This window comes from Balaenoptera acutorostrata, chromosome 14 (genome assembly GCF_949987535.1).
Source record: "Balaenoptera acutorostrata chromosome 14, mBalAcu1.1, whole genome shotgun sequence".
In the NCBI taxonomy this organism is placed as follows: domain Eukaryota; kingdom Metazoa; phylum Chordata; class Mammalia; order Artiodactyla; family Balaenopteridae; genus Balaenoptera; species Balaenoptera acutorostrata.
This window is the reverse complement of record NC_080077.1, coordinates 53,074,283-53,084,388: the sequence shown is the minus strand read 5'-3', so window position 1 is coordinate 53,084,388 and position 10,106 is coordinate 53,074,283.

Genomic DNA, 10,106 nt, shown 5'->3' with positions numbered 1-10,106 from the left:
TAACATACTCATCCTAGGCCCACTGAATTATTCCCCCTTCCTTTACTCCATTTGCACTTTCACGTCTTGACACTTTTCTTCATACTGTTCTTCCTGCCTAGGATGCTCCTCCTTCTTCCGCCCTCATCTGGCAATATCCTACTTCTCATTCCTCAAGGCCCAGCTCAGATGGTTGCCATCTCTATCCTTCACTCAGAATTAGTCATCCGATTTTCTGAATTCCCATCTCATTTTAAAAACACATTCCTCAAGGCCCATCTCAGATGGTTGCCATCTCTATCCTTCACTCAATTAGTCATCCGATTTTCTGAATTCCCATCTCATTTAAAAAACACCTTTATTATTTATGTTTATGTTCACAGTGCCTAGTAGTATGCTTGCCCTTAGTAGGCTCCAAAAAAAAAAAAAAAAAGTTTACGTGGACAGAATTTACTTCCTCCTCTTTATCTAATTTTTATGCAATGGAGAAAACAAAAGGCAAACTCATATCAGAAGTTTGGCTAATGAACGAATATTGGATGCTTTCATGGCTGTTACATTTTCAAGATCAAATCGTATTATATGTTTCTGCATTTGTAATTGACTATATAGCCATTTCCCCTTTATGTTAAGAGGTGATAAATCGGATCTGTACACATTCAGCACAGTCTATACACATTCAGCACAGTCTATACCGACTGCACTTTACAACCACATATGGTGGCATCAGTAATTCTGAGGAATTGCAAAATCTTCACAATCCAAATATTTTATTAAGAATTCCAGTGACAAGATCTGAAATATAAAGGCTTGTGGGTCTTTTTAAAGGCTTAATCACATTTAGTTAGAAATTTAAGTTAACAAGAACATTCCATTCCCTAAACATTCCAATTAATTGCTGTTTAGCATATGGGTTACCAAATTTGTCTTTTTGAAGTCTGCATTTAGAGATTGCAAATAAATCTATTAGGATGAAATTCTAGGTCAGTCAGGTTTTGATTTGCAATATTTAATGTTTGCACGATTCCACCTTTGCCTGACCTTTCAAAATTATTTTAACAGCCCTACATTTACTTTCCTAATGGAATGATTTGCTACAAAGTGGCTACAGCTGGTAGTCTGGAAGGACATTATAACATTCCTTTGGCTGTCAAAATCCATCTGTCCTTGCGTTTAGGGGAATTCTTCATCGCGTGTGATCTTGGGATATAAGACCTCACTTTCCACTGTGGATGCCAAACAGTTTGAATCTCACTCTCCCCACCCCCTGGAATATGGAACAGGGGATCCAACACCTGGCCGTGGACCTTCCCATCCAGGCCTGTGCACCCCGAGATGAAGATGAAGGAGAAGTGTCTGGGGCAGCTCATGGGGTCAGCCTGATGTCCAGTTGTCATTTCTAGAAGGTGTGGTATAGCAGAAGCAGAGATGGTGGCATCTTGGATAGGGTGTTCCTGTGGCCTGGCCTCCTGAGGCCCTGGGTTCTTGCCTGTTTCCCAAGCCTGTTCTCCCAGCCTCTTGGATTCTGTGAACCCCCTTTCCTACAACTTTTTTTTTCTTTAGACAGTTAGAGCTCGTTTTGTTACTCGCAAGCAAGACTCCTCACCAAAACCATTGGTAATACAAGGTGGCAGGGAGAATTCTAGACTCTACTCAGACTGCTGGCCCACTTACTAGGCAAATGCTGAATGTCTTAACTCTCCATTTCCTCATCTGCAAAATGGAACACAATCTGTAATTGTGTCAACTGTGTGAAGATTGAATAAAATAATCTCTGTAAAATATTAAGCATGGTCCCTGGTGCATAAAAAGCATTCAATAAATAGTAGCTTTTGTATTACTAAATTCTATATAATTGTCCATGTGTTCAGCGACAAAACTCTACTGCTCACCACATAAAAAGATGCCTCTGTGCACACTCTGTGTTCAGTGTTGAACTTCCTTTTTTTTTTTTTTCCCATGCAGCGTTTTGTTTTGTTTCCCAGTTTAGGGCTTCGGCACCTTCCCATACTGTACATCCTGAGACTTTCTCAAGGAGCGCAGCTTCTAGCCACTGTTCCCGGATCTTCTCTCTTCTCTTCCATCTGTCCCTGCCAGCTCTCCCTCACCTCCAGACTCAAAAGGAGATCAGCTGCACTAAAGACTGGCTGACTTCAGATGGCAAGGGCAAAACTGGGTTGAAGCAAGAGTCCTTCTTCAGCATCTGGTACACAGATTTACTGACTTTAATGGAATTAAAAAACAAAACAAAACAAATGCACAGCCTATATCCCAAGACTTATTATAGCATCCTTAATTTATCTACTTAGCTTTTGATGACATTTTTTTTCTTCCCCTGAAATGTATAATGTCTTCTCATAGTTAAACTGTGGAAACTTTTCCACTCAACGTCCTCCCTCTGGGATGTAATAAAGAGACAAGTCATGGCCGAACAGCACGTTGGAGACAAATTTTCTGTGAAAGAAAAATGTTTTTTACAACATGTAATGTTTCTCAAAGGAGGTGGGTCAAAACATAGATATCAATCCTCTGTAACCATTTACTGAATACCATATTTTTGAGAATATTAAAATGTATTATGTCATTTTTGAAAGGTGGAGTATTTTGTTACGGATGTTTTAATTTCTATAACATTCATGTAGAAATGAGAATTATTTACAGTATTTGCATGCTCTCTTTTCCAAAAAAAAGGTGATAGAAGGGCTGAGCAGAGAAGAGCAGAACGTGGTGTAGGTGAAAGCATATCTCACCTGTCTGGGAGTCGGCCGACTGGGGACTTTTATCAGGGATCGGCCACTTCCTAGTGTGACCCTGTGCTCAGCTTCACTCTCCTAAGGTGTGAAATGGGAACAAGTGTACTCTCAAGCATGGTTGTGAGAAATAAATGACATAATTTGCACAAAATACTTGGCTGTAGCAGGAATTCAAGACACGAGAGTTGATGATATAACTCAACATAGGATTGTCAGAGGGCTAATTGTTTTAATGGCATTTGATTATCTAAAGGAAATGTGATATTATTGTAAGTCTACATTAGTATCTATATAAATCTAATACAGAGAAGGGTTCTGATTTCATCAATGGATGTCATCGAGGAAGGCAATGACAATTCAAGATAACTCAGATACTAAGTTGAAATTTATATTTACTAGAATTTGGCCTAATTATTAAAAATGTTCTGTGTTTAAGTTGGTCTTATTATGATATTAAGGCCATAACCTCAAGGAAACTATTCTTGTTTGGGTGATACTATTTAGATAGTAAATAATTAGGCAGATAATGCCCAAAATTTACTTCAGGAGCCAGAAAACTCCATTTTTAAAAATCATTTAAAAGCAAATTTGAGTTATAGGGTAAATATTATGTGTGAGCTATAAGTATCAATGTAAAAACTTTAGGTATTTGCTACATGTAAACTTTTTCTTTCGTTATAACTGAACCCAATCTCTGTTTCACAAGACTACTATGCTAGAAGGTAGAAATGAAACCTTCAGATAATCTCAGCTGATATAGTCTTCTCTCGTGTCCATCCCCTGCACTTTTCTCACTGGGCTGGCATCTACATGACAGGTGGGTGGGTGCGTGGCATTTACTCCTCAGCCACTGTCACCTCTCCAGCTGGCATCCTCTGATGTGGAAGTCCTCATGGAATCTCTGATCAAACATTTTGGGGGCAGGCCTACTTCAATTTTGTAGTCTCATGGAAGCAACATAAATGCCCACCGACAGATGAATATACAATATAAAGAAGTTGTGGTGTACACACACACACACACAATGGAATATTACTCAGCCATAAAAAAGAATGAAATAATGCCATTTGCAGCAACATGGATGGACCTAGAGATTATCATACTAAGTGAAGTAAGTCAGAAAGAGAAAGATAAATACCGTATGATATCACTTATATGTGGAATCTAAAATATGATACAAATGAACTTATTTACAAAACACAGACTTACAGACACAGAAAACAAACTTATGGTTACCAAAGGGGAAAGGGGGGGAGGGCTAAATTAGGAGTTTGGGATTAGCAGATACAAGCTACTGTATATAAAATAGATAAACAACAGGTCCTACTGTATAGCACAGGGAACTATATTCAATATCCTTTAATAAACCATAGTGGAAAAGAATATGAAAAAGAATACATATATATGTATAACTGAATCACTTTGCTATACACTAGAAACTAGCACAACATTGTAAATCAACTATACATCAATTAAAAATTAAGTATAAATTTTAAAAAATTCTGCAGTCTCTCAGAGCCACACCTGCTCCACTCTCAGCCACACATGAAACACACACTATGGTGAGTGGAGAGTATTTACGGCAACCCCCGGACCTTCTGTCCAAGCTCTTGCACACCGCTGTGCCTACCCACACTGTGCCTGGCTGCACCATGCTGGACTGGCACTCTTCCAGGCTGCAGCTCAGAAAGGAGGCACTATTCGCCTCTACTCTCTGCCCTCTGCCTTCAGATTCTCTCAAACCTAGCAAGAGTGCCAGTTGCTTCTCTGACTCCCCAGGGAACTGGGACCCGGGTGGGAAGCTTCAGTGAGCCTCCATCCCTTGTATAAACTCCTTTGCTCCCTCTTCCCCCCAACCACACAGAATCGTAATCCATTTCTGGATGGGGAAATCTTCCTTTGGCTTATCATTTCTTTTTTGGAACCTATTTTTTAAGGCATAGACTTTATTTATTTATTTATTTAGGCCGTGCCTCACAGCTTGCAGGATGTTAGTTCCCCTACCAGGGATGGAACCCTCGCCCTCTGCAGTGAAAGCACAGAGTCCTAACCACTGGACCACCAGGGAACTCCCAAGGCGTAAATTTTATCATCTAAATCCTTCAGGTCATTGGGTCTTGATACTCAAAATCTAGACTTTTGAAATTCAAAGAAGAAAGTTTTCTCTCAAACTTTTTTTTTCTGCCTTGAATTTCACAAGCCCATTCTAAATCTCAAAAGTCACAGACAACTCATAGTTTTCTGTGAATTTCTTTTATAACAGCCTTACCCTGAAGCAATGGATGCTAAAGTCTAGTTTAAATGAATGAGTGCATGGGATAGAAAGGAATTAACAGGTACAAACAAAACACTTCTTAATACATCAAAATATTGTCTCACCACAAATGGAAGTTGCCCTATACCTGGATTTAGTTTATTCTTCATTGCCTGGCCTATATTATTTTCTAGTTAATGGCTTGAGAGATTGACTATACAGTTGGACAATGGCCAAACCATGTACAACAATAGGGCTGTGACCTATTCTTTTTTATATTCTTTTCCATTATGGTTTATCCCAGGATATTGAATATAGTTCCCTGTGCTATACAGAAGAACCTTGTTTATCCATTCTATATGTAATAGTTTGTGTACACATAACTGAGTCACTTTGCTGTACAGCAGAAATTAACACAACATTGTAAATCAACTAAACTTCGATTTAAAAAAATTAAAAAAAAGAAAAGCCAAAAAAAAACACACTGACCCATAATCTCCGAAGCAACAAGTCAGAGAAGCCAAACCAATTTCTCCACAATCAGCCCAGAATGACTGGAACTTGGTAAAAGACTGCCAGCTTCCCAATTCCTTACCACCACCCACTTCCAGCTCAGGACGAACTAGAGAAAGCCAATATGCTCCCCAAACTGATTTTCCCCCAAAGTAGGATACCCTGCGTCTAGTTAGCCCTCTCCAGCTTCTCCAAGTCGGCAACCTCCAATCAGAGCACACCTGGAGCCTTTTTTTTTTCTCCCTATAAAGTTTTTTCTACTCCTATGCCTGCCTTTGAGTCTCTGCCAAATGCAAGTGATGGTGGCTAACTTCCTTGCTCTAAATAAACAGACTTTGCTTGTTCTCATTTGGATGGTCTTCATTTATTTCCACAGGTTTACTACACATAATGCTGTTATATTCAGACATACACATTGGTAGTTGAGCTTAACATTTTTTTTTTTTGAGCATAGAGATGCTTGGGGTAAATAAGCACTAGGCTTTGATCTCTGCTTCAATGGATAAAATTAAGAATTATAACTCGAATTGACCATTTCCTTGAACTTACAGATACTGATATGCTTGCCTCAATGGATACGGTAGAAATGTTCTTGAAAGTGTATATGAAAATCTCATTTTTATACGTTAAAATTATTACATTTTAGCAAATTACTATTAAAAAGGACCCTGGTGTACATTATTTTGAAAATGAAGGACATTTTTATTATGTAGACGATTATTCCTCACGTGTCAGGTTTCCTTAAATTGGCACACATCTGTATTAGTCTGTACATATAAACCTAAGGCTATTGTAAAATAATAATGATCCTCAGAAGAGCAGATGATACACGATTGCATACAGAAATTTGTGCAGTTTTATTTTTAGTTCACTTTAACGGACATTATATGGACATAACAGCACTCCAAAATATAACTCACTATTCTCACTTCACAAATGAAGAAATGAATGTTAATGTAAAATGACTTGCTCAAAGCCTCACTAAAGTATGAAGCCCCTTATTCTCCTGCAAAGAATGTTGAGTCTGTCTGAAGCTACCAACTGGGGAGTTTCTTACAGCCCTATATCTGACAGAAGGCCTCCATTTTTTTTTTTTTAAGGAATTCCTTTATTTCTATTATTTATTTATTTATTTAGCTGTGTTGGGTCTTCGTTTCTGTGCAAGGACTTTCTCTAGTTACGGCAAGTGGGGGCCACTCTTCATCGCGGTGCGCGGGCCTCTTACTATCGCGGCCTCTCTTGTTGCGGAGCACAGGCTCCAGACGTGCAGGCTCAGTAGTTCTGGCTCACGGGCCCAGCTGCTCTGCGGCATGTGGGATCTTCCTGGACCAGGGCTCGAACCCATGTCCCCTGCATTGGCAGGCAGACTCTCAACCACTGCACCACCAGGGAAGCCCCAAGGCCTCCATTTTTTTGAGAAGGTCATGGTCTTTGCCATGACACCATGGCAAAGGGGGTGAGGATGTTCTTGGAACAGCAAGGAGGGAAGGGGATCCCCACTCAGGGAGGTGTCCAGCTGAGTTAACCTGCTGATTAATGGCAGAGCTAATCATGGCCTGATGATCCACACATACAAATAATGGAACCAGAAAGAAATGTAGGCCTTCCCATGCAAAGGGGGTTTCTTTACACTGTGCATTTGTGTACCTTGATCTTAAAATAAAATTCTGATCTCTTACCCATCCCTTATGTGCAGGCCCCATATAATCTGGCCTCTGCATTCCTCTTTCACTACTTTTCCTACCACTCTTCATGCTCTAGATACTTTCAATTTCTCCAACGTGCTGAGTACATTCTTCAGCTCCTATAGAATTCTGACCAGAACACTTTTCTCCAGGATTACAAGACCTCTGCATAGGCAGTCCTTCTCATATTTCCTATTTTAGGTCAAATTTCTCCTCCTAAAGGTCTATCTTGACTATTTTAGCTAAAGCAGACCCCAACCTCTATACCCACCCTACTCCAGTTCCTCTTTATCACAGTGTCCTTTTATGTCACCTATCTGGATCTAAAATTGCCTTCTTTTATTGTTATTATTTTAAATTTTATTTATTTATTCTTTTGGCTGCGTTGGACACAGGCTTCCTCTAGTTGCGGTGAGTAGGGGCTACTCTTCATTGCAGTGCGCGGGCTTCTCATTGCAGTGGCTTCTCTCTTATTGCGGAGCACAGGCTCTCGGAGCATGGGCTCTAGGCGCGTGGGCTTCAGTAGCTGTAGCACGCGGGCTCAGTAGTTATGGTGCATGGGCTTAGTTGCTCCGCGGCATGTGGGATCTTCCCGGACCAGGGCTCAAACCCGTGTCCCCTGCATTGGCAGGTGGATTCTTAACCACTGTGCCACCAGGGAAGCCCTTCTTTTATTATTTGTTTGCTTATTCATTGTCCCTTTTGTACACTATAAGCTTAGTGAGATTTTGGGAACTTGTCTGTCATCTTTGTGCTGGATCCAAAGCACTCAGAACACCATTCCTGGAATATAGTGGGCTCTCAATACATATTTGTTGAATACAGGAATGAATAAATCATGAATCCCAATTGAGAATGACAGATATGTACCCATTCCTCAGAAAAAAATGCACTGAATATTTTGTATATCATTTCAGGAGGTTCCAAAGCCCTGGAAGCTCACCTGTAGGCTCCTGATTAAAGCCCCTGCATTATAGTTATGTTGTTTCATAACGTTCGTTTTGAAATTAATTCTGAATTTTGTTCTTTGAAGTTAAACATGAGCACGAATTTTGAATGTATGCTTAAGATGGACTAAAACAAATCACAGGCCAATTGCTGCTCACTGGTTTTGAATAAAATAGATCTATGATATTTACATGACCTGATCCTAATGACCATATTTCAGTGAATGAAGATAACATTGCGGTACAAATGTTAAATGCTCATCCATATCCGGTTCTCCTGTCCTTTGGGGAACATGGTGGATTCAATTCCCAGCTTCCCTAGCAGTTGGGCAGAGCCATATGACTAATTCTAGCCAATGGATTGGAGGCAGAAGTGACCTATGTCACTGCCAGGCTGGAGCATTTAATTGCTGTGTGAGATCCTCCAGGGCTCCATCTTCTCCTACGTAGTGGCTATGGAAGTACATGCTGGTACAGAGGTGCAATGCCAAGCCGTCACATGGAAGACAGTTGCTCTGGAGAGTCACACAGATCTTCAGCAGACTTTGTGTGAGCAAGGAGTATAAACCTCTTTTGTTTTAAGTCTCTTAGATTTTCTGATGATTTAATATTGCAGCATAAACTACCATAACTAAACATGCCACTGATTGGAAAATACGCTATTATTTCATATACCAAGGAGGGGGAAAAAAGTTGTCACTTATAATCGAAAGAAGTCTTGTAAGATATACCACAATCTCAGAGATGTTAAAATTAGAAAAATGTGGGTCTTAGATTATATAAAATACAGATTGCTGAAAGGAATTTGTCAAAGAAGATTAGTATAGTGTCAAGAACTCCAAATCCAGAGGTGAACAGAAAGTTATGGATTCAAATCCCAATACTTACTAGCTTGTGACTTAATAACTTAGCTTGTGTAAGCCTTAGTTTCTTCATCTGTGAAATGGGGATCACAGTAGATGCTGCCTCATAGGGTTTTGTGGATGTTAGATGAGACAGTTCTAATAATGTGTTCAGCATAGTAATTTTCCCACATATTTTAGTCACCACATTTGGTTAGATCACAGAGCTTGTTCAAAATGAGCATTAATTTCAAACAATATACAAAAGTAAGTTTGTCATTATGTCATACTGCTCAATCAGCAAGTATCTATTAATTCCTTACCAGGGATGAAGACTGGGCCTCTAGTTAGGTGTTCTTGGAGATAACAAAGAAGCAGATCTAGGGGTTGAGGGTTGAAGGCAGATCACCCTGGGGTCTTCCTATCCACTCTCCAATGTATTTTCTGGAGGAATCAGGCTAGAATGAACATCAAGAGCAACCTTGAAGAGTAAAAGAAGTCACAAAAATATAACTGAGGAATGAATGTATGAAAGGTCAGTCCTGTGCTTATTTTGGTGACTGGTAGGACTAGTCACCAAAGGGAAAATCAAAGACTTTTTCTATGTCCATTGTCTGTCTTTGGTGCGTTTGTGTGTGTGTGTATGTGAGAGAGAGAGAAAGAGAGAGAGAGAGAGAGAGAGAGAACAAGCTGATGATTGGGGAGCATAAGGGTAAGACAAAGAAGCAAAAGAGTGGCTCTTCTGAGATAAGTATGAGATTGATTGTTCCTGTCCAATAAGGGTATACTCTTACAGACTGTATGAAGTTATCCAGGGAATATTATTGGACTCATGGTATTCATCAAGCAGCAACTTGTTATAATTGTCCTCATCTGTAGCACATTTGAAGAAACCTACGCCTTGTCATTGCCAATGTGCAACAATCACCAGCTCTGAAGTTTATTCTAGACTAAAAGTCTCCTCACACATACTTTATGAGCTTTCATTCTGTCACTGAAGATGTGCATTGTGGATTGTAATTCAACATTCTCAGCTCGGTTTTCTGGAGGACATATGCCTTTGAAGGAACAGGTGGCTGATTAATATGACTATTTTTATTAAATGCCTGAACAATGGCAGAGCAAGTAATTTT